This window comes from Doryrhamphus excisus, unplaced genomic scaffold (genome assembly GCF_030265055.1).
Source record: "Doryrhamphus excisus isolate RoL2022-K1 unplaced genomic scaffold, RoL_Dexc_1.0 HiC_scaffold_26, whole genome shotgun sequence".
NCBI lineage: Eukaryota > Metazoa > Chordata > Actinopteri > Syngnathiformes > Syngnathidae > Doryrhamphus > Doryrhamphus excisus.
In genome coordinates, this window is record NW_026652244.1 from 1300034 (window position 1) to 1324910 (window position 24877).

General features: G+C 50.3%; 4 non-coding genes and 9 pseudogenes across 4 annotated transcripts; 8 read left to right on the forward strand and 5 right to left on the reverse strand.

Annotated features, from left to right (window-relative positions):
- Positions 1-20924, reverse strand: part of LOC131119361 (uncharacterized) — a 44802-nt pseudogene extending 23878 nt beyond the window's left edge.
- LOC131119390 (U1 spliceosomal RNA) lies at positions 491-659 on the reverse strand. The gene has a single exon (XR_009126340.1). It is a non-coding gene; the product is annotated as a U1 spliceosomal RNA (small nuclear RNA).
- LOC131119419 (U2 spliceosomal RNA) lies at positions 1582-1695 on the forward strand (annotated as a pseudogene).
- On the forward strand, positions 3448-3624 carry LOC131119415 (U2 spliceosomal RNA; annotated as a pseudogene).
- Positions 7492-7660, reverse strand: LOC131119391 (U1 spliceosomal RNA). The gene has a single exon (XR_009126341.1). It is a non-coding gene; the product is annotated as a U1 spliceosomal RNA (small nuclear RNA).
- LOC131119420 (U2 spliceosomal RNA) lies at positions 8583-8696 on the forward strand (annotated as a pseudogene).
- LOC131119410 (U2 spliceosomal RNA) lies at positions 10448-10622 on the forward strand (annotated as a pseudogene).
- LOC131119392 (U1 spliceosomal RNA) lies at positions 14490-14658 on the reverse strand. Its single transcript, XR_009126342.1, has one exon. It is a non-coding gene; the product is annotated as a U1 spliceosomal RNA (small nuclear RNA).
- On the forward strand, positions 15581-15694 carry LOC131119421 (U2 spliceosomal RNA; annotated as a pseudogene).
- LOC131119416 (U2 spliceosomal RNA) lies at positions 17447-17623 on the forward strand (annotated as a pseudogene).
- A 566-nt stretch (positions 20925-21490) lies between the features above and the next one.
- Positions 21491-21659, reverse strand: LOC131119393 (U1 spliceosomal RNA). Its single transcript, XR_009126343.1, has one exon. It is a non-coding gene; the product is annotated as a U1 spliceosomal RNA (small nuclear RNA).
- A 922-nt stretch (positions 21660-22581) lies between these two features.
- Positions 22582-22695, forward strand: LOC131119378 (U2 spliceosomal RNA; annotated as a pseudogene).
- A 1751-nt stretch (positions 22696-24446) lies between these two features.
- LOC131119412 (U2 spliceosomal RNA) lies at positions 24447-24621 on the forward strand (annotated as a pseudogene).
- The last annotated feature ends 256 nt before the right edge of the window (positions 24622-24877 follow it).

A 24877-nucleotide genomic window follows, 5' to 3' on the forward strand; every position in this document is an offset into this window, starting at 1 on the left:
GGGCGAAGGGACTCAAAGTGCAGGAGCTGGCCTGTGCGGGTAGGTTTACTATGAACCACAATGTTGTGGCTTCCATCTTGGGTGTCGCTGCTTGCCTTCATTGGACCTAAAGATCCGAAGCAGTTGCCTCTGCGGCTGGGAAGGCCGCTGAGAGCGACAACAGCAATTTGAGCCGCTTCCGCTTGAGTTGGACGGTTGTTTCTGACGGCCACCTGGTCCACTGTGGCCAGTGGTTCCGGTGTGCTGGTAAAGTGGAGGCGCTTGGCCGACGCCCCTTTCTCTGCCTGGTTGCCGTTTTTCATTGAGGTTTCCTGACTGAGAGCAGATCGGCCTCTCGGCTGGTTGGTTGGTTGTCTCCCGCGGACGGGCAGACCTTTCCAGCAAGCGTTGGTAGTGCTGGCCTGGTCGTTTCTTGCTCGAGTCCGGCTGCACTCGCAAGCCAAGGAGCTCGGCACGGCGCTGCACCTGCCTCTTGTTTTAAACACGGGATCAGGGGAGAGCGCGAACGCAGTCCCCCACTATCACAAATTATGCAGTCGAGATTCCCACATTTGGGGAATTCGCAGAGGTCAGCTCAGCCCAGCCCGTGTGCAATGGCTGAGCCTCGCCCTGGGTGAACCACCTTCTTGATCATGGTATCTCCCCTGCCAGGTAAGTATGAATTGGACCGGTCTCGCCCGGAGGAGTCTCTCGCACATGCCACATGCTAAGTGGTGGTCTCATCAGGTCGCCCGCAACAAGCCCAGCCACTGGACCTGTGTCCAAATTCAGAGAACGTACTCTGGTTGTCTCAAGGAGTCGGTCTGTGTGGCTCTCGTGTGACTTCATTCTGAGCAAAGGCAGCGGCAGCAAGTGGCTTAGTGCAGTTGCTGCAGACGTTCAATGGGGAGACTGGAGTACTGACTCCACGTGCCTAGTCACACCATGTAACATGAGAGGCCAATATGTTTAACCCTGACACGTGTAGACATGCGAGGTCGTCATGAGTCAGTGGGTTGTCAGGTTCAAACTCCTGTGACACTTGTAAAAAAACACTCAAATGCAGGAATACAGAAGAGACAGACAACAATATTCAAAGTTACTCGCAGCGAGGACAGTGAAGCCACATACCCAGTGGCATGCCGCTCCACTGTGAATATGCAGTTCACGCCCCTCTCGTTTTATTCTCTTTCAGGGGTCCCCTACGGCATGGTCGTGCAACACTGGGGGGAGGCAGTTGTGCAAGCTGTGTCTGTTTGTCTATGTGTGTGTGTGTGTGTGTGTGAGAGTAATTACTTTCATTGTTTTACGAGTTCTTTTCTTGACACATTCTTGCAGGATTAACGTGAACATCTGCAGGGTCGCTGTTGGCGCTTCCAGGCACCTCCAGGACCTGGGGCTCGCTGGGGGTCTCTGATCAGGGTCACGGGCACATTTCTTCTTCAGCACATTCAAACACTTTCTATTGTCTAAGCGAATGGATATAAGGGTGATAACTGACGCTATGTTTGTTCCGTCTACATTTTATTCGAACATGCGTGCAACCGGTCCTTTAGCTTGTCATGCCGGAAGTGCCCTCCTCCCCTACGCGCGCCCATCGGCATCGCTTCTCGGCCTTTTGGCTAAGATCAAGTGTAGTATCTGTTCTTAGGAAAATGCTGGGGCCAATATGGCTGTTGAGACCCAAAATAATTCAAATCTCCCGCCAAAACCTGTGATTGGAGGAGAAACAGGTGAGGCGGGACAGAGGGAGGGGCTTACAGAGGCCCCAGAATCCATGACTCAGAGTGGTCTGCTGGCAAGCGAAGGGTGCACTCACCTGGAAGTCAGCCTACCATCACCTGAATCTGAAGAAGAACCCATCCCACCAAGCGGCCAACAAGCAAAAAGACTAGCTTCAGAGCTGTCGGATTCCTCTGTTTTATCAGAGAAGCGGGGAAGGCCTGAGGCTCTCTCTGACAGTTCTTCACTGGAGGAGCCTCGAGTCTTCCCCTCGGGCTCCCCGAATGAATTGTCCTTTTTAAATATTGTTTTGCAGTCAACCCCTCGTGAGAAGCGAACTTTTAATGGCAGACTCCAGGAACGACCGACACCCAGACGTCGGCCGGGAAGGGAGGCTCTTCCCCTCCAACCCTCACCCACTGGAGTGAAGGAGGAGCCTCACTCACAAGAAATATCTTAACCACAGTGTAAATTTTAAAGCAGTTATTTAAATCTTACGCCATTTTATATTTTTTCAATTCAAGAATCATATCTGAAACTGTTTTAGGCGCAAGATACACATCATTGCACATGGAAAATGCTGTGGGCCCACCCAGTACTACCAAGACCAAAGCCTTGGTACGTTACTGGATGGGCGCCTACTTAAGAAAACTAAAACTGATTCCAACAGATCTAACGATACCTGTGGCTTTTAACTTACCACCGGCATATATATTTATAAGGACTTTTTTAAAACATTTTAATTTGGAAAGACAAACAGTTGACATTTTAAAAAATCATCGCTCTGTCATTTCTGTTGTGCAGGAGCGGGACCCAGTGAGTCCAGTGCGCGGGCTTGCATTTGGCGAGCCCACATCGGTTTGGCGCAACGTGAACCATCCTGCTCTCCCAGACAGACTTCGGGACCTGTCATGGATGGTGGCCCACGAGATCCTCCCAGTCAGGTCTGTTATGCACTCCCGAGGAATGTCAGCGAACCCAACTTGCCCCCGACCGGGTTGTGGCGCACCGGAGTCGGTGAGGCACCTCCTCTGGGAGTGCAGTGCTGCCGTAGACCTGTGGGCGACAGCCGGCGACCTAAATTTCCCGGACTTGCCAGCAAGGGAGGTCCTAAATGAAAAGCTTGTGCTCTACGGGGTGAGCCACCAGAAGTCAACCTACAAAGACTTCGGAAAGCAGTGGCTCACCCTCGCCGCCATCAAAGACGCCATCTGGACCTCCCGCAACTTGCTGGTAAGGAGGCACAGACAGATCCCCCCCGTGGCTGTGATCCGAATGGCTGCAGCAACCCTGGCAGCTGCAAGCGGCAGGCCAAGGACACAGCCACAAAGAAGAATCGTCTGTGCCCACCCGGAGGTGGCACCCGGAGCTTCACGGAAAAGGTCTCGGCAGCGGCAGCCTGACTCTCCGAGAGAAGAAGGAGGAAACAGAGAAGAAGGATAAAGGTCTGAGGGTACCCTGACAGTGTCCTGGAGATTAGCTGTCTGGGAGAGTGGGATGTAGAGACTATTGATAAGGACTCACTGCGCTCCTGTACAACAGAAGACATTAAAGCTTCTTTTTTATGATATTTTAAAATGTTTTGTAGAAATTTTACACATTTTACTGCCCACAGCACTAGTTTTTAACAAAAACAAAAAGTTAATTGAACACTTTTATATTAAATGTGGTGTGTATTTTACTTTTTTTAAAGGGCAGTTTTCAAAAATAATGAAATGTGGTGAAATTTTGTATTAGTGACAATAAACAGTTTAAAAAAAAAAAAAAAAATCTGTTCTCATCAGTTTAATATCTGATACGTCCCCCAACAGGGGACTAAATATTAAATTGCTTTTTGGAACAGGGAGCTGCGATTGGGGCTTGCGCCATCCGCTCCACGCATCGACCTGGTATTGCAGCGCTTCCAGGAACGGTGCACTTCTCCTTCTTGTGTAAACAGCAACAGCAGACTCTGGCAGGGTGCATCTGGTGGATGATGCTGAAAGAAATGCACTGAACGTGCTCACGTTTGGTGCCCCCTGAGCAGTAATTCTGCAGAGGAAATGGCTCGTGGTAGCGGGGCACTGTGTCTGCGCACTCCGTGGACCCCGTTTCCCTCGCAGCAGCCGGTCTCCAGAGGGTGTCAGCCACTTTTTGTCAGCCTTGCCTCCTGCAGTCTCCCACCGGCTCCTGATGCTCAGGTTTCGTGCGCGCTTCCCGGGGCCCTGTGAGTGTCGCATTGATCAACTGCTGGATGGAATCTGACACGATGATCTTGTCTGGTGGAGGCCTTCCAAGTTTCCTCCACAAACCAGTGGCATAAGGGGCTTTTCCGTCTTCCGTTTGGCTTCTCAGGGTCGGGTTTGGTGGCCCTTTGTGTGTTGGCTATGACAAAAAAAGGAAAAAAAAAAAAAAAACACGTGGGATAGCCACAGGCGGTCAGAGCCTGTAAATTGTGCGTCTGCCACCCTCGGTGAGTGAGTGACCCGGTATTTTCTGCTCTCTTGTTTGCGCTAGGCTAGGAAAGGAGAGCCTCCGCGGTTAAAGACCTTTTCGGGGTTTGAACGCGAAAACGTTTTCAAAGTACGGATGAGTGTGTGAATGGGAGATTTTGTCACTAGACAGGTCTTCATATTAAAGGGTGAGAAAAAGAGTAAGTCTTTGAGGAACATATCAACAGCCAGGAAGGCTGAAGATACAAAGTGGTATCAGTCCTACTGATACCACTTTGTATCAGTAGGACTCTTATGATGGTACCATAGGAGTGGCAGTCAATCAGGCCGGGAATACTATTAACTAAATGCTAAAGTGTACAAATAAGTCTTGAGTTGAGACTTTAACATTTCCACTGAGGTAACAGCTCTAGTATCAGCAGTTAGGGCATTCCACAATGCTGGAGCCCCAATGGAAAAGGCTCTCGAGCCCGCATTCTTCTTTCTTGTCCTTGTTGGGGCATTGTGGCTCAAATGGTAGCGTGGTCGTACCTGAAGGTACTAACGGCAAGCTTTACAAACTAGACATTGGAAGACCAGAAAGCAGCACAAGCAGCACACAGTAATAGAGGTGAGACATGACAAATGCATGGAGTAGGTTCTCTGCATCGGAAGTGGATAGAAGTCGATACATAGAACAGGAGGTGTCCAAACAATGAGGCAAAGTTGCAACAAAAGCACAACTCAGGGAGCATTCATTCTTTCATTAATTTTCTACTGCTTATCCTCACAAGGGTCGCGTGCATGCTGGAGACTATCCCAGCTGTGTTAGGGAATACACCCTGGACTGGTGGCCAGCCAATCCCAGGGCACATATAGACAAACAACCATTCACACTCACATTCATACCTATGGCCAATTTGGAGTGGCCAATTAACCTAGCATGTTTTTGGAATGGGGGAGGAAACCGAAGTGACCAGAGAAAAACCCACACATGCACGGGGAGATCATGCAAACTCCACACAGAAGGTGGAATAGAACTCAAGTTTCCTAGCTGTGTGGCCTGCACACTAACCACTCGACACAGTGCAGCCTACTCAAGGAGCAGTCCAAGTTAAAACAAAAATACTGTAGTTAAAGGGATTCAGGAAAATGACGCGTTAGGTGCTGGAACCAAAAACACGGATGCAGAAACCAGCGGGCAGGTACTCAGTACAATACAGGATGTGCTCGGATGCAAATGTTGAAGCTCTACAAAAGGCCTTAAAGTAATTCACACAATGTGTAACCTATGTTATACCTGTGAAATATAAATTTTTCCATCACAGTGGCTAAAACGCCGGCTCTCAGCATCCCCCCTCGTGTGACGTCACAATTTTTCTCTTTCTCCAACCACCTACAGGCGTGTCTGCTCACTGCAGTCGCTCTTGCAGATGAGGAGGATGCATGGTAACAATGATGATGCACGTATATATGGTCCTGTACCTGTTTCCCCGTACACAGATCATGGCAGTAGTTTTTCTTACAGCTGAGTATATCGTAGCGAAGCACTTATGGACCCCACTACCTCAGCTGATGGACTTCTGTGCCCATTACACCCCCGCCCCCCAGCCAGCGGCTTACCGGGGCCGTAATAGGACTTCATGTCTAACACATTTATAGTTTACAGGACCTAATTTCTTCTCTACCCGAGCAGGGCCTACCCATCTGGGAGCAAGTTTGGCATAGAATTTTGCCGAAGCTTTGGATAGTGGGTGTGCCCTAACGCAGACCAGATCCCCGACAGCGAAGTGTACATCTCTGCGACCTGCATTACAATATCTGGCTTGTCGAGCTTTGGCCGCACCAACATGTCTCTCCACTTCATTGTGCAACTGTGTGTGTGTGTGTATTGTGTGGTATGCAGATGTGTGTGGTGATGGAGCTTTGTGTACCAGTCGTTCCAGCGGTCCCATCAAGTTCCTACCAAGGGCCAACATGGCGGGAGTGGTGCCTGTTGTCTCGTGGACTGCGGTGTTGAGAGCGAGACGGAACTCAGGCAACCATCCATCCCAGTCTTGATGATGGTTCCCCACAAAGGAGGCAATCATTGTTTTTAAGGTCCGATTGACTCTTTCAGTCATGTTTGTTTGGGGGTGGTAGGCTGTGGTCAGCTTATGGGACACTCCCCAAGCTTCACACAACCGGGACATCAACTGACTAGTGAACTGGGGGTCACGGTCGGACACCATGTATTTAGGAACCCCCCATCGGGTGAAATGGCGGTGACTGCAGCAAGGCTTTGAGGTGGTTGAAGGCCTCTTGGCAACTTGGGCTCCATTCCCAAGACACATCCTTCTTTTTTAGATGGTTTAAGGGCGCTGCTAAGTCAGCGAGCCTGGGGATGAATTTATGGTACCAGCCCACCAACCCCAGAAACCTCTGGAGACTTTTCAGGTTGGTTGGCGGCGGGTAGGCAGTAATAGCAGAGATCTTAGCTGGATCCACCTCCACCCCTTTCCCGGAAACCAGATGTCCCAAAAAGGTGAGCTGGCGTTGGAGTAAGTGGCACTTTTTCACGTTGAGCGTTAAGTTGGCTTGATGTAATTTTCGAACACAGCATCAAGGTCGAGGAGATGTTCCTCTGTCTTCGAGAATACAATGATATCGTCAATGTACATGAAACAGGTCCTCCCTCTCAGCTCACCCAAGACGGTCTCCATCAACCGCTGGAAGGTAGCCCCAGCGTTCTGCAGTCCAAAAGGCATAACCTTGAACTGGAACAGGCCTAGGTGGGTGGTCATGGCAGTCTTCGGCTTGCACTCCACATCCATGGCCACTTGCCAGTATCCACTCTGCAAGTCCAGGGAGCTGAAATAGGTGGCGCCGAGCAGGGACTCGGGTTCCAGTGGGCGAAGGGACTCAAAGTGCAGGAGCTGGCCTGTGCGGGTAGGTTTACTATGAACCACAATGTTGTGGCTTCCATCTTGGGTGTCGCTGCTTGCCTTCATTGGACCTAAAGATCCGAAGCAGTTGCCTCTGCGGCTGGGAAGGCCGCTGAGAGCGACAACAGCAATTTGAGCCGCTTCCGCTTGAGTTGGACGGTTGTTTCTGACGGCCACCTGGTCCACTGTGGCCAGTGGTTCCGGTGTGCTGGTAAAGTGGAGGCGCTTGGCCGACGCCCCTTTCTCTGCCTGGTTGCCGTTTTTCATTGAGGTTTCCTGACTGAGAGCAGATCGGCCTCTCGGCTGGTTGGTTGGTTGTCTCCCGCGGACGGGCAGACCTTTCCAGCAAGCGTTGGTAGTGCTGGCCTGGTCGTTTCTTGCTCGAGTCCGGCTGCACTCGCAAGCCAAGGAGCTCGGCACGGCGCTGCACCTGCCTCTTGTTTTAAACACGGGATCAGGGGAGAGCGCGAACGCAGTCCCCCACTATCACAAATTATGCAGTCGAGATTCCCACATTTGGGGAATTCGCAGAGGTCAGCTCAGCCCAGCCCGTGTGCAATGGCTGAGCCTCGCCCTGGGTGAACCACCTTCTTGATCATGGTATCTCCCCTGCCAGGTAAGTATGAATTGGACCGGTCTCGCCCGGAGGAGTCTCTCGCACATGCCACATGCTAAGTGGTGGTCTCATCAGGTCGCCCGCAACAAGCCCAGCCACTGGACCTGTGTCCAAATTCAGAGAACGTACTCTGGTTGTCTCAAGGAGTCGGTCTGTGTGGCTCTCGTGTGACTTCATTCTGAGCAAAGGCAGCGGCAGCAAGTGGCTTAGTGCAGTTGCTGCAGACGTTCAATGGGGAGACTGGAGTACTGACTCCACGTGCCTAGTCACACCATGTAACATGAGAGGCCAATATGTTTAACCCTGACACGTGTAGACATGCGAGGTCGTCATGAGTCAGTGGGTTGTCAGGTTCAAACTCCTGTGACACTTGTAAAAAAACACTCAAATGCAGGAATACAGAAGAGACAGACAACAATATTCAAAGTTACTCGCAGCGAGGACAGTGAAGCCACATACCCAGTGGCATGCCGCTCCACTGTGAATATGCAGTTCACGCCCCTCTCGTTTTATTCTCTTTCAGGGGTCCCCTACGGCATGGTCGTGCAACACTGGGGGGAGGCAGTTGTGCAAGCTGTGTCTGTTTGTCTATGTGTGTGTGTGTGTGTGTGTGAGAGTAATTACTTTCATTGTTTTACGAGTTCTTTTCTTGACACATTCTTGCAGGATTAACGTGAACATCTGCAGGGTCGCTGTTGGCGCTTCCAGGCACCTCCAGGACCTGGGGCTCGCTGGGGGTCTCTGATCAGGGTCACGGGCACATTTCTTCTTCAGCACATTCAAACACTTTCTATTGTCTAAGCGAATGGATATAAGGGTGATAACTGACGCTATGTTTGTTCCGTCTACATTTTATTCGAACATGCGTGCAACCGGTCCTTTAGCTTGTCATGCCGGAAGTGCCCTCCTCCCCTACGCGCGCCCATCGGCATCGCTTCTCGGCCTTTTGGCTAAGATCAAGTGTAGTATCTGTTCTTAGGAAAATGCTGGGGCCAATATGGCTGTTGAGACCCAAAATAATTCAAATCTCCCGCCAAAACCTGTGATTGGAGGAGAAACAGGTGAGGCGGGACAGAGGGAGGGGCTTACAGAGGCCCCAGAATCCATGACTCAGAGTGGTCTGCTGGCAAGCGAAGGGTGCACTCACCTGGAAGTCAGCCTACCATCACCTGAATCTGAAGAAGAACCCATCCCACCAAGCGGCCAACAAGCAAAAAGACTAGCTTCAGAGCTGTCGGATTCCTCTGTTTTATCAGAGAAGCGGGGAAGGCCTGAGGCTCTCTCTGACAGTTCTTCACTGGAGGAGCCTCGAGTCTTCCCCTCGGGCTCCCCGAATGAATTGTCCTTTTTAAATATTGTTTTGCAGTCAACCCCTCGTGAGAAGCGAACTTTTAATGGCAGACTCCAGGAACGACCGACACCCAGACGTCGGCCGGGAAGGGAGGCTCTTCCCCTCCAACCCTCACCCACTGGAGTGAAGGAGGAGCCTCACTCACAAGAAATATCTTAACCACAGTGTAAATTTTAAAGCAGTTATTTAAATCTTACGCCATTTTATATTTTTTCAATTCAAGAATCATATCTGAAACTGTTTTAGGCGCAAGATACACATCATTGCACATGGAAAATGCTGTGGGCCCACCCAGTACTACCAAGACCAAAGCCTTGGTACGTTACTGGATGGGCGCCTACTTAAGAAAACTAAAACTGATTCCAACAGATCTAACGATACCTGTGGCTTTTAACTTACCACCGGCATATATATTTATAAGGACTTTTTTAAAACATTTTAATTTGGAAAGACAAACAGTTGACATTTTAAAAAATCATCGCTCTGTCATTTCTGTTGTGCAGGAGCGGGACCCAGTGAGTCCAGTGCGCGGGCTTGCATTTGGCGAGCCCACATCGGTTTGGCGCAACGTGAACCATCCTGCTCTCCCAGACAGACTTCGGGACCTGTCATGGATGGTGGCCCACGAGATCCTCCCAGTCAGGTCTGTTATGCACTCCCGAGGAATGTCAGCGAACCCAACTTGCCCCCGACCGGGTTGTGGCGCACCGGAGTCGGTGAGGCACCTCCTCTGGGAGTGCAGTGCTGCCGTAGACCTGTGGGCGACAGCCGGCGACCTAAATTTCCCGGACTTGCCAGCAAGGGAGGTCCTAAATGAAAAGCTTGTGCTCTACGGGGTGAGCCACCAGAAGTCAACCTACAAAGACTTCGGAAAGCAGTGGCTCACCCTCGCCGCCATCAAAGACGCCATCTGGACCTCCCGCAACTTGCTGGTAAGGAGGCACAGACAGATCCCCCCCGTGGCTGTGATCCGAATGGCTGCAGCAACCCTGGCAGCTGCAAGCGGCAGGCCAAGGACACAGCCACAAAGAAGAATCGTCTGTGCCCACCCGGAGGTGGCACCCGGAGCTTCACGGAAAAGGTCTCGGCAGCGGCAGCCTGACTCTCCGAGAGAAGAAGGAGGAAACAGAGAAGAAGGATAAAGGTCTGAGGGTACCCTGACAGTGTCCTGGAGATTAGCTGTCTGGGAGAGTGGGATGTAGAGACTATTGATAAGGACTCACTGCGCTCCTGTACAACAGAAGACATTAAAGCTTCTTTTTTATGATATTTTAAAATGTTTTGTAGAAATTTTACACATTTTACTGCCCACAGCACTAGTTTTTAACAAAAACAAAAAGTTAATTGAACACTTTTATATTAAATGTGGTGTGTATTTTACTTTTTTAAAGGGCAGTTTTCAAAAATAATGAAATGTGGTGAAATTTTGTATTAGTGACAATAAACAGTTTAAAAAAAAAAAAAAATCTGTTCTTATCAGTTTAATATCTGATACGTCCCCCAACAGGGGACTAAATATTAAATTGCTTTTTGGAACAGGGAGCTGCGATTGGGGCTTGCGCCATCCGCTCCACGCATCGACCTGGTATTGCAGCGCTTCCAGGAACGGTGCACTTCTCCTTCTTGTGTAAACAGCAACAGCAGACTCTGGCAGGGTGCATCTGGTGGATGATGCTGAAAGAAATGCACTGAACGTGCTCACGTTTGGTGCCCCCTGAGCAGTAATTCTGCAGAGGAAATGGCTCGTGGTAGCGGGGCACTGTGTCTGCGCACTCCGTGGACCCCGTTTCCCTCGCAGCAGCCGGTCTCCAGAGGGTGTCAGCCACTTTTTGTCAGCCTTGCCTCCTGCAGTCTCCCACCGGCTCCTGATGCTCAGGTTTCGTGCGCGCTTCCCGGGGCCCTGTGAGTGTCGCATTGATCAACTGCTGGATGGAATCTGACACGATGATCTTGTCTGGTGGAGGCCTTCCAAGTTTCCTCCACAAACCAGTGGCATAAGGGGCTTTTCCGTCTTCCGTTTGGCTTCTCAGGGTCGGGTTTGGTGGCCCTTTGTGTGTTGGCTATGACAAAAAAAGGAAAAAAAAAAAAAAACCACGTGGGATAGCCACAGGCGGTCAGAGCCTGTAAATTGTGCGTCTGCCACCCTCGGTGAGTGAGTGACCCGGTATTTTCTGCTCTCTTGTTTGCGCTAGGCTAGGAAAGGAGAGCCTCCGCGGTTAAAGACCTTTTCGGGGTTTGAACGCGAAAACGTTTTCAAAGTACGGATGAGTGTGTGAATGGGAGATTTTGTCACTAGACAGGTCTTCATATTAAAGGGTGAGAAAAAGAGTAAGTCTTTGAGGAACATATCAACAGCCAGGAAGGCTGAAGATACAAAGTGGTATCAGTCCTACTGATACCACTTTGTATCAGTAGGACTCTTATGATGGTACCATAGGAGTGGCAGTCAATCAGGCCGGGAATACTATTAACTAAATGCTAAAGTGTACAAATAAGTCTTGAGTTGAGACTTTAACATTTCCACTGAGGTAACAGCTCTAGTATCAGCAGTTAGGGCATTCCACAATGCTGGAGCCCCAATGGAAAAGGCTCTCGAGCCCGCATTCTTCTTTCTTGTCCTTGTTGGGGCATTGTGGCTCAAATGGTAGCGTGGTCGTACCTGAAGGTACTAACGGCAAGCTTTACAAACTAGACATTGGAAGACCAGAAAGCAGCACAAGCAGCACACAGTAATAGAGGTGAGACATGACAAATGCATGGAGTAGGTTCTCTGCATCGGAAGTGGATAGAAGTCGATACATAGAACAGGAGGTGTCCAAACAATGAGGCAAAGTTGCAACAAAAGCACAACTCAGGGAGCATTCATTCTTTCATTAATTTTCTACTGCTTATCCTCACAAGGGTCGCGTGCATGCTGGAGACTATCCCAGCTGTGTTAGGGAATACACCCTGGACTGGTGGCCAGCCAATCCCAGGGCACATATAGACAAACAACCATTCACACTCACATTCATACCTATGGCCAATTTGGAGTGGCCAATTAACCTAGCATGTTTTTGGAATGGGGGAGGAAACCGAAGTGACCAGAGAAAAACCCACACATGCACGGGGAGATCATGCAAACTCCACACAGAAGGTGGAATAGAACTCAAGTTTCCTAGCTGTGTGGCCTGCACACTAACCACTCGACACAGTGCAGCCTACTCAAGGAGCAGTCCAAGTTAAAACAAAAATACTGTAGTTAAAGGGATTCAGGAAAATGACGCGTTAGGTGCTGGAACCAAAAACACGGATGCAGAAACCAGCGGGCAGGTACTCAGTACAATACAGGATGTGCTCGGATGCAAATGTTGAAGCTCTACAAAAGGCCTTAAAGTAATTCACACAATGTGTAACCTATGTTATACCTGTGAAATATAAATTTTTCCATCACAGTGGCTAAAACGCCGGCTCTCAGCATCCCCCCTCGTGTGACGTCACAATTTTTCTCTTTCTCCAACCACCTACAGGCGTGTCTGCTCACTGCAGTCGCTCTTGCAGATGAGGAGGATGCATGGTAACAATGATGATGCACGTATATATGGTCCTGTACCTGTTTCCCCGTACACAGATCATGGCAGTAGTTTTTCTTACAGCTGAGTATATCGTAGCGAAGCACTTATGGACCCCACTACCTCAGCTGATGGACTTCTGTGCCCATTACACCCCCGCCCCCCAGCCAGCGGCTTACCGGGGCCGTAATAGGACTTCATGTCTAACACATTTATAGTTTACAGGACCTAATTTCTTCTCTACCCGAGCAGGGCCTACCCATCTGGGAGCAAGTTTGGCATAGAATTTTGCCGAAGCTTTGGATAGTGGGTGTGCCCTAACGCAGACCAGATCCCCGACAGCGAAGTGTACATCTCTGCGACCTGCATTACAATATCTGGCTTGTCGAGCTTTGGCCGCACCAACATGTCTCTCCACTTCATTGTGCAACTGTGTGTGTGTGTGTATTGTGTGGTATGCAGATGTGTGTGGTGATGGAGCTTTGTGTACCAGTCGTTCCAGCGGTCCCATCAAGTTCCTACCAAGGGCCAACATGGCGGGAGTGGTGCCTGTTGTCTCGTGGACTGCGGTGTTGAGAGCGAGACGGAACTCAGGCAACCATCCATCCCAGTCTTGATGATGGTTCCCCACAAAGGAGGCAATCATTGTTTTTAAGGTCCGATTGACTCTTTCAGTCATGTTTGTTTGGGGGTGGTAGGCTGTGGTCAGCTTATGGGACACTCCCCAAGCTTCACACAACCGGGACATCAACTGACTAGTGAACTGGGGGTCACGGTCGGACACCATGTATTTAGGAACCCCCCATCGGGTGAAATGGCGGTGACTGCAGCAAGGCTTTGAGGTGGTTGAAGGCCTCTTGGCAACTTGGGCTCCATTCCCAAGACACATCCTTCTTTTTTAGATGGTTTAAGGGCGCTGCTAAGTCAGCGAGCCTGGGGATGAATTTATGGTACCAGCCCACCAACCCCAGAAACCTCTGGAGACTTTTCAGGTTGGTTGGCGGCGGGTAGGCAGTAATAGCAGAGATCTTAGCTGGATCCACCTCCACCCCTTTCCCGGAAACCAGATGTCCCAAAAAGGTGAGCTGGCGTTGGAGTAAGTGGCACTTTTTCACGTTGAGCGTTAAGTTGGCTTGATGTAATTTTCGAACACAGCATCAAGGTCGAGGAGATGTTCCTCTGTCTTCGAGAATACAATGATATCGTCAATGTACATGAAACAGGTCCTCCCTCTCAGCTCACCCAAGACGGTCTCCATCAACCGCTGGAAGGTAGCCCCAGCGTTCTGCAGTCCAAAAGGCATAACCTTGAACTGGAACAGGCCTAGGTGGGTGGTCATGGCAGTCTTCGGCTTGCACTCCACATCCATGGCCACTTGCCAGTATCCACTCTGCAAGTCCAGGGAGCTGAAATAGGTGGCGCCGAGCAGGGACTCGGGTTCCAGTGGGCGAAGGGACTCAAAGTGCAGGAGCTGGCCTGTGCGGGTAGGTTTACTATGAACCACAATGTTGTGGCTTCCATCTTGGGTGTCGCTGCTTGCCTTCATTGGACCTAAAGATCCGAAGCAGTTGCCTCTGCGGCTGGGAAGGCCGCTGAGAGCGACAACAGCAATTTGAGCCGCTTCCGCTTGAGTTGGACGGTTGTTTCTGACGGCCACCTGGTCCACTGTGGCCAGTGGTTCCGGTGTGCTGGTAAAGTGGAGGCGCTTGGCCGACGCCCCTTTCTCTGCCTGGTTGCCGTTTTTCATTGAGGTTTCCTGACTGAGAGCAGATCGGCCTCTCGGCTGGTTGGTTGGTTGTCTCCCGCGGACGGGCAGACCTTTCCAGCAAGCGTTGGTAGTGCTGGCCTGGTCGTTTCTTGCTCGAGTCCGGCTGCACTCGCAAGCCAAGGAGCTCGGCACGGCGCTGCACCTGCCTCTTGTTTTAAACACGGGATCAGGGGAGAGCGCGAACGCAGTCCCCCACTATCACAAATTATGCAGTCGAGATTCCCACATTTGGGGAATTCGCAGAGGTCAGCTCAGCCCAGCCCGTGTGCAATGGCTGAGCCTCGCCCTGGGTGAACCACCTTCTTGATCATGGTATCTCCCCTGCCAGGTAAGTATGAATTGGACCGGTCTCGCCCGGAGGAGTCTCTCGCACATGCCACATGCTAAGTGGTGGTCTCATCAGGTCGCCCGCAACAAGCCCAGCCACTGGACCTGTGTCCAAATTCAGAGAACGTACTCTGGTTGTCTCAAGGAGTCGGTCTGTGTGGCTCTCGTGTGACTTCATTCTGAGCAAAGGCAGCGGCAGCAAGTGGCTTAGTGCAGTTGCTGCAGACGTTCAATGGGGAGACTGGAGTACTGACTCCACGTGCCTAGTCACACCATGTAACATGAGAGGCCAATATGTTTAACCCTGACACGTGTAGACATGCGAGGTCGTCATGAGTCAGTGGGTTGTCAGGTTCAAACTCCTGTGACACTTGTAAAAAAACACTCAAATGCAGGAATACAGAAGAGACAGACAACAATATTCAAAGTTACTCGCAGCGAGGACAGTGAAGCCACATACCCAGTGGCATGCCGCTCCACTGTGAATATGCAGTTCACGCCCCTCTCGTTTTATTCTCTTTCAGGGGTCCCCTACGGCATGGTCGTGCAACACTGGGGGGAGGCAGTTGTGCAAGCTGTGTCTGTTTGTCTATGTGTGTGTGTGTGTGTGTGTGAGAGTAATTACTTTCATTGTTTTACGAGTTCTTTTCTTGACACATTCTTGCAGGATTAACGTGAACATCTGCAGGGTCGCTGTTGGCGCTTCCAGGCACCTCCAGGACCTGGGGCTCGCTGGGGGTCTCTGATCAGGGTCACGGGCACATTTCTTCTTCAGCACATTCAAACACTTTCTATTGTCTAAGCGAATGGATATAAGGGTGATAACTGACGCTATGTTTGTTCCGTCTACATTTTATTCGAACATGCGTGCAACCGGTCCTTTAGCTTGTCATGCCGGAAGTGCCCTCCTCCCCTACGCGCGCCCATCGGCATCGCTTCTCGGCCTTTTGGCTAAGATCAAGTGTAGTATCTGTTCTTAGGAAAATGCTGGGGCCAATATGGCTGTTGAGACCCAAAATAATTCAAATCTCCCGCCAAAACCTGTGATTGGAGGAGAAACAGGTGAGGCGGGACAGAGGGAGGGGCTTACAGAGGCCCCAGAATCCATGACTCAGAGTGGTCTGCTGGCAAGCGAAGGGTGCACTCACCTGGAAGTCAGCCTACCATCACCTGAATCTGAAGAAGAACCCATCCCACCAAGCGGCCAACAAGCAAAAAGACTAGCTTCAGAGCTGTCGGATTCCTCTGTTTTATCAGAGAAGCGGGGAAGGCCTGAGGCTCTCTCTGACAGTTCTTCACTGGAGGAGCCTCGAGTCTTCCCCTCGGGCTCCCCGAATGAATTGTCCTTTTTAAATATTGTTTTGCAGTCAACCCCTCGTGAGAAGCGAACTTTTAATGGCAGACTCCAGGAACGACCGACACCCAGACGTCGGCCGGGAAGGGAGGCTCTTCCCCTCCAACCCTCACCCACTGGAGTGAAGGAGGAGCCTCACTCACAAGAAATATCTTAACCACAGTGTAAATTTTAAAGCAGTTATTTAAATCTTACGCCATTTTATATTTTTTCAATTCAAGAATCATATCTGAAACTGTTTTAGGCGCAAGATACACATCATTGCACATGGAAAATGCTGTGGGCCCACCCAGTACTACCAAGACCAAAGCCTTGGTACGTTACTGGATGGGCGCCTACTTAAGAAAACTAAAACTGATTCCAACAGATCTAACGATACCTGTGGCTTTTAACTTACCACCGGCATATATATTTATAAGGACTTTTTTAAAACATTTTAATTTGGAAAGACAAACAGTTGACATTTTAAAAAATCATCGCTCTGTCATTTCTGTTGTGCAGGAGCGGGACCCAGTGAGTCCAGTGCGCGGGCTTGCATTTGGCGAGCCCACATCGGTTTGGCGCAACGTGAACCATCCTGCTCTCCCAGACAGACTTCGGGACCTGTCATGGATGGTGGCCCACGAGATCCTCCCAGTCAGGTCTGTTATGCACTCCCGAGGAATGTCAGCGAACCCAACTTGCCCCCGACCGGGTTGTGGCGCACCGGAGTCGGTGAGGCACCTCCTCTGGGAGTGCAGTGCTGCCGTAGACCTGTGGGCGACAGCCGGCGACCTAAATTTCCCGGACTTGCCAGCAAGGGAGGTCCTAAATGAAAAGCTTGTGCTCTACGGGGTGAGCCACCAGAAGTCAACCTACAAAGACTTCGGAAAGCAGTGGCTCACCCTCGCCGCCATCAAAGACGCCATCTGGACCTCCCGCAACTTGCTGGTAAGGAGGCACAGACAGATCCCCCCCGTGGCTGTGATCCGAATGGCTGCAGCAACCCTGGCAGCTGCAAGCGGCAGGCCAAGGACACAGCCACAAAGAAGAATCGTCTGTGCCCACCCGGAGGTGGCACCCGGAGCTTCACGGAAAAGGTCTCGGCAGCGGCAGCCTGACTCTCCGAGAGAAGAAGGAGGAAACAGAGAAGAAGGATAAAGGTCTGAGGGTACCCTGACAGTGTCCTGGAGATTAGCTGTCTGGGAGAGTGGGATGTAGAGACTATTGATAAGGACTCACTGCGCTCCTGTACAACAGAAGACATTAAAGCTTCTTTTTTATGATATTTTAAAATGTTTTGTAGAAATTTTACACATTTTACTGCCCACAGCACTAGTTTTTAACAAAAACAAAAAGTTAATTGAACACTTTTATATTAAATGTGGTGTGTATTTTACTTTTTTTAAAGGGCAGTTTTCAAAAATAATGAAATGTGGTGAAATTTTGTATTAGTGACAATAAACAGTTTAAAAAAAAAAAAAAAAATCTGTTCTCATCAGTTTAATATCTGATACGTCCCCCAACAGGGGACTAAATATTAAATTGCTTTTTGGAACAGGGAGCTGCGATTGGGGCTTGCGCCATCCGCTCCACGCATCGACCTGGTATTGCAGCGCTTCCAGGAACGGTGCACTTCTCCTTCTTGTGTAAACAGCAACAGCAGACTCTGGCAGGGTGCATCTGGTGGATGATGCTGAAAGAAATGCACTGAACGTGCTCACGTTTGGTGCCCCCTGAGCAGTAATTCTGCAGAGGAAATGGCTCGTGGTAGCGGGGCACTGTGTCTGCGCACTCCGTGGACCCCGTTTCCCTCGCAGCAGCCGGTCTCCAGAGGGTGTCAGCCACTTTTTGTCAGCCTTGCCTCCTGCAGTCTCCCACCGGCTCCTGATGCTCAGGTTTCGTGCGCGCTTCCCGGGGCCCTGTGAGTGTCGCATTGATCAACTGCTGGATGGAATCTGACACGATGATCTTGTCTGGTGGAGGCCTTCCAAGTTTCCTCCACAAACCAGTGGCATAAGGGGCTTTTCCGTCTTCCGTTTGGCTTCTCAGGGTCGGGTTTGGTGGCCCTTTGTGTGTTGGCTATGACAAAAAAAGGAAAAAAAAAAAAAAAACACGTGGGATAGCCACAGGCGGTCAGAGCCTGTAAATTGTGCGTCTGCCACCCTCGGTGAGTGAGTGACCCGGTATTTTCTGCTCTCTTGTTTGCGCTAGGCTAGGAAAGGAGAGCCTCCGCGGTTAAAGACCTTTTCGGGGTTTGAACGCGAAAACGTTTTCAAAGTACGGATGAGTGTGTGAATGGGAGATTTTGTCACTAGACAGGTCTTCATATTAAAGGGTGAGAAAAAGAGTAAGTCTTTGAGGAACATATCAACAGCCAGGAAGGCTGAAGATACAAAGTGGTATCAGTCCTACTGATACCACTTTGTATCAGTAGGACTCTTATGATGGTACCATAGGAGTGGCAGTCAATCAGGCCGGGAATACTATTAACTAAATGCTAAAGTGTACAAATAAGTCTTGAGTTGAGACTTTAACATTTCCACTGAGGTAACAGCTCTAGTATCAGCAGTTAGGGCATTCCACAATGCTGGAGCCCCAATGGAAAAGGCTCTCGAGCCCGCATTCTTCTTTCTTGTCCTTGTTGGGGCATTGTGGCTCAAATGGTAGCGTGGTCGTACCTGAAGGTACTAACGGCAAGCTTTACAAACTAGACATTGGAAGACCAGAAAGCAGCACAAGCAGCACACAGTAATAGAGGTGAGACATGACAAATGCATGGAGTAGGTTCTCTGCATCGGAAGTGGATAGAAGTCGATACATAGAACAGGAGGTGTCCAAACAATGAGGCAAAGTTGCAACAAAAGCACAACTCAGGGAGCATTCATTCTTTCATTAATTTTCTACTGCTTATCCTCACAAGGGTCGCGTGCATGCTGGAGACTATCCCAGCTGTGTTAGGGAATACACCCTGGACTGGTGGCCAGCCAATCCCAGGGCACATATAGACAAACAACCATTCACACTCACATTCATACCTATGGCCAATTTGGAGTGGCCAATTAACCTAGCATGTTTTTGGAATGGGGGAGGAAACCGAAGTGACCAGAGAAAAACCCACACATGCACGGGGAGATCATGCAAACTCCACACAGAAGGTGGAATAGAACTCAAGTTTCCTAGCTGTGTGGCCTGCACACTAACCACTCGACACAGTGCAGCCTACTCAAGGAGCAGTCCAAGTTAAAACAAAAATACTGTAGTTAAAGGGATTCAGGAAAATGACGCGTTAGGTGCTGGAACCAAAAACACGGATGCAGAAACCAGCGGGCAGGTACTCAGTACAATACAGGATGTGCTCGGATGCAAATGTTGAAGCTCTACAAAAGGCCTTAAAGTAATTCACACAATGTGTAACCTATGTTATACCTGTGAAATATAAATTTTTCCATCACAGTGGCTAAAACGCCGGCTCTCAGCATCCCCCCTCGTGTGACGTCACAATTTTTCTCTTTCTCCAACCACCTACAGGCGTGTCTGCTCACTGCAGTCGCTCTTGCAGATGAGGAGGATGCATGGTAACAATGATGATGCACGTATATATGGTCCTGTACCTGTTTCCCCGTACACAGATCATGGCAGTAGTTTTTCTTACAGCTGAGTATATCGTAGCGAAGCACTTATGGACCCCACTACCTCAGCTGATGGACTTCTGTGCCCATTACACCCCCGCCCCCCAGCCAGCGGCTTACCGGGGCCGTAATAGGACTTCATGTCTAACACATTTATAGTTTACAGGACCTAATTTCTTCTCTACCCGAGCAGGGCCTACCCATCTGGGAGCAAGTTTGGCATAGAATTTTGCCGAAGCTTTGGATAGTGGGTGTGCCCTAACGCAGACCAGATCCCCGACAGCGAAGTGTACATCTCTGCGACCTGCATTACAATATCTGGCTTGTCGAGCTTTGGCCGCACCAACATGTCTCTCCACTTCATTGTGCAACTGTGTGTGTGTGTGTATTGTGTGGTATGCAGATGTGTGTGGTGATGGAGCTTTGTGTACCAGTCGTTCCAGCGGTCCCATCAAGTTCCTACCAAGGGCCAACATGGCGGGAGTGGTGCCTGTTGTCTCGTGGACTGCGGTGTTGAGAGCGAGACGGAACTCAGGCAACCATCCATCCCAGTCTTGATGATGGTTCCCCACAAAGGAGGCAATCATTGTTTTTAAGGTCCGATTGACTCTTTCAGTCATGTTTGTTTGGGGGTGGTAGGCTGTGGTCAGCTTATGGGACACTCCCCAAGCTTCACACAACCGGGACATCAACTGACTAGTGAACTGGGGGTCACGGTCGGACACCATGTATTTAGGAACCCCCCATCGGGTGAAATGGCGGTGACTGCAGCAAGGCTTTGAGGTGGTTGAAGGCCTCTTGGCAACTTGGGCTCCATTCCCAAGACACATCCTTCTTTTTTAGATGGTTTAAGGGCGCTGCTAAGTCAGCGAGCCTGGGGATGAATTTATGGTACCAGCCCACCAACCCCAGAAACCTCTGGAGACTTTTCAGGTTGGTTGGCGGCGGGTAGGCAGTAATAGCAGAGATCTTAGCTGGATCCACCTCCACCCCTTTCCCGGAAACCAGATGTCCCAAAAAGGTGAGCTGGCGTTGGAGTAAGTGGCACTTTTTCACGTTGAGCGTTAAGTTGGCTTGATGTAATTTTCGAACACAGCATCAAGGTCGAGGAGATGTTCCTCTGTCTTCGAGAATACAATGATATCGTCAATGTACATGAAACAGGTCCTCCCTCTCAGCTCACCCAAGACGGTCTCCATCAACCGCTGGAAGGTAGCCCCAGCGTTCTGCAGTCCAAAAGGCATAACCTTGAACTGGAACAGGCCTAGGTGGGTGGTCATGGCAGTCTTCGGCTTGCACTCCACATCCATGGCCACTTGCCAGTATCCACTCTGCAAGTCCAGGGAGCTGAAATAGGTGGCGCCGAGCAGGGACTCGGGTTCCAGTGGGCGAAGGGACTCAAAGTGCAGGAGCTGGCCTGTGCGGGTAGGTTTACTATGAACCACAATGTTGTGGCTTCCATCTTGGGTGTCGCTGCTTGCCTTCATTGGACCTAAAGATCCGAAGCAGTTGCCTCTGCGGCTGGGAAGGCCGCTGAGAGCGACAACAGCAATTTGAGCCGCTTCCGCTTGAGTTGGACGGTTGTTTCTGACGGCCACCTGGTCCACTGTGGCCAGTGGTTCCGGTGTGCTGGTAAAGTGGAGGCGCTTGGCCGACGCCCCTTTCTCTGCCTGGTTGCCGTTTTTCATTGAGGTTTCCTGACTGAGAGCAGATCGGCCTCTCGGCTGGTTGGTTGGTTGTCTCCCGCGGACGGGCAGACCTTTCCAGCAAGCGTTGGTAGTGCTGGCCTGGTCGTTTCTTGCTCGAGTCCGGCTGCACTCGCAAGCCAAGGAGCTCGGCACGGCGCTGCACCTGCCTCTTGTTTTAAACACGGGATCAGGGGAGAGCGCGAACGCAGTCCCCCACTATCACAAATTATGCAGTCGAGATTCCCACATTTGGGGAATTCGCAGAGGTCAGCTCAGCCCAGCCCGTGTGCAATGGCTGAGCCTCGCCCTGGGTGAACCACCTTCTTGATCATGGTATCTCCCCTGCCAGGTAAGTATGAATTGGACCGGTCTCGCCCGGAGGAGTCTCTCGCACATGCCACATGCTAAGTGGTGGTCTCATCAGGTCGCCCGCAACAAGCCCAGCCACTGGACCTGTGTCCAAATTCAGAGAACGTACTCTGGTTGTCTCAAGGAGTCGGTCTGTGTGGCTCTCGTGTGACTTCATTCTGAGCAAAGGCAGCGGCAGCAAGTGGCTTAGTGCAGTTGCTGCAGACGTTCAATGGGGAGACTGGAGTACTGACTCCACGTGCCTAGTCACACCATGTAACATGAGAGGCCAATATGTTTAACCCTGACACGTGTAGACATGCGAGGTCGTCATGAGTCAGTGGGTTGTCAGGTTCAAACTCCTGTGACACTTGTAAAAAAACACTCAAATGCAGGAATACAGAAGAGACAGACAACAATATTCAAAGTTACTCGCAGCGAGGACAGTGAAGCCACATACCCAGTGGCATGCCGCTCCACTGTGAATATGCAGTTCACGCCCCTCTCGTTTTATTCTCTTTCAGGGGTCCCCTACGGCATGGTCGTGCAACACTGGGGGGAGGCAGTTGTGCAAGCTGTGTCTGTTTGTCTATGTGTGTGTGTGTGTGTGTGTGAGAGTAATTACTTTCATTGTTTTACGAGTTCTTTTCTTGACACATTCTTGCAGGATTAACGTGAACATCTGCAGGGTCGCTGTTGGCGCTTCCAGGCACCTCCAGGACCTGGGGCTCGCTGGGGGTCTCTGATCAGGGTCACGGGCACATTTCTTCTTCAGCACATTCAAACACTTTCTATTGTCTAAGCGAATGGATATAAGGGTGATAACTGACGCTATGTTTGTTCCGTCTACATTTTATTCGAACATGCGTGCAACCGGTCCTTTAGCTTGTCATGCCGGAAGTGCCCTCCTCCCCTACGCGCGCCCATCGGCATCGCTTCTCGGCCTTTTGGCTAAGATCAAGTGTAGTATCTGTTCTTAGGAAAATGCTGGGGCCAATATGGCTGTTGAGACCCAAAATAATTCAAATCTCCCGCCAAAACCTGTGATTGGAGGAGAAACAGGTGAGGCGGGACAGAGGGAGGGGCTTACAGAGGCCCCAGAATCCATGACTCAGAGTGGTCTGCTGGCAAGCGAAGGGTGCACTCACCTGGAAGTCAGCCTACCATCACCTGAATCTGAAGAAGAACCCATCCCACCAAGCGGCCAACAAGCAAAAAGACTAGCTTCAGAGCTGTCGGATTCCTCTGTTTTATCAGAGAAGCGGGGAAGGCCTGAGGCTCTCTCTGACAGTTCTTCACTGGAGGAGCCTCGAGTCTTCCCCTCGGGCTCCCCGAATGAATTGTCCTTTTTAAATATTGTTTTGCAGTCAACCCCTCGTGAGAAGCGAACTTTTAATGGCAGACTCCAGGAACGACCGACACCCAGACGTCGGCCGGGAAGGGAGGCTCTTCCCCTCCAACCCTCACCCACTGGAGTGAAGGAGGAGCCTCACTCACAAGAAATATCTTAACCACAGTGTAAATTTTAAAGCAGTTATTTAAATCTTACGCCATTTTATATTTTTTCAATTCAAGAATCATATCTGAAACTGTTTTAGGCGCAAGATACACATCATTGCACATGGAAAATGCTGTGGGCCCACCCAGTACTACCAAGACCAAAGCCTTGGTACGTTACTGGATGGGCGCCTACTTAAGAAAACTAAAACTGATTCCAACAGATCTAACGATACCTGTGGCTTTTAACTTACCACCGGCATATATATTTATAAGGACTTTTTTAAAACATTTTAATTTGGAAAGACAAACAGTTGACATTTTAAAAAATCATCGCTCTGTCATTTCTGTTGTGCAGGAGCGGGACCCAGTGAGTCCAGTGCGCGGGCTTGCATTTGGCGAGCCCACATCGGTTTGGCGCAACGTGAACCATCCTGCTCTCCCAGACAGACTTCGGGACCTGTCATGGATGGTGGCCCACGAGATCCTCCCAGTCAGGTCTGTTATGCACTCCCGAGGAATGTCAGCGAACCCAACTTGCCCCCGACCGGGTTGTGGCGCACCGGAGTCGGTGAGGCACCTCCTCTGGGAGTGCAGTGCTGCCGTAGACCTGTGGGCGACAGCCGGCGACCTAAATTTCCCGGACTTGCCAGCAAGGGAGGTCCTAAATGAAAAGCTTGTGCTCTACGGGGTGAGCCACCAGAAGTCAACCTACAAAGACTTCGGAAAGCAGTGGCTCACCCTCGCCGCCATCAAAGACGCCATCTGGACCTCCCGCAACTTGCTGGTAAGGAGGCACAGACAGATCCCCCCCGTGGCTGTGATCCGAATGGCTGCAGCAACCCTGGCAGCTGCAAGCGGCAGGCCAAGGACACAGCCACAAAGAAGAATCGTCTGTGCCCACCCGGAGGTGGCACCCGGAGCTTCACGGAAAAGGTCTCGGCAGCGGCAGCCTGACTCTCCGAGAGAAGAAGGAGGAAACAGAGAAGAAGGATAAAGGTCTGAGGGTACCCTGACAGTGTCCTGGAGATTAGCTGTCTGGGAGAGTGGGATGTAGAGACTATTGATAAGGACTCACTGCGCTCCTGTACAACAGAAGACATTAAAGCTTCTTTTTTATGATATTTTAAAATGTTTTGTAGAAATTTTACACATTTTACTGCCCACAGCACTAGTTTTTAACAAAAACAAAAAGTTAATTGAACACTTTTATATTAAATGTGGTGTGTATTTTACTTTTTTAAAGGGCAGTTTTCAAAAATAATGAAATGTGGTGAAATTTTGTATTAGTGACAATAAACAGTTTAAAAAAAAAAAAAAATCTGTTCTTATCAGTTTAATATCTGATACGTCCCCCAACAGGGGACTAAATATTAAATTGCTTTTTGGAACAGGGAGCTGCGATTGGGGCTTGCGCCATCCGCTCCACGCATCGACCTGGTATTGCAGCGCTTCCAGGAACGGTGCACTTCTCCTTCTTGTGTAAACAGCAACAGCAGACTCTGGCAGGGTGCATCTGGTGGATGATGCTGAAAGAAATGCACTGAACGTGCTCACGTTTGGTGCCCCCTGAGCAGTAATTCTGCAGAGGAAATGGCTCGTGGTAGCGGGGCACTGTGTCTGCGCACTCCGTGGACCCCGTTTCCCTCGCAGCAGCCGGTCTCCAGAGGGTGTCAGCCACTTTTTGTCAGCCTTGCCTCCTGCAGTCTCCCACCGGCTCCTGATGCTCA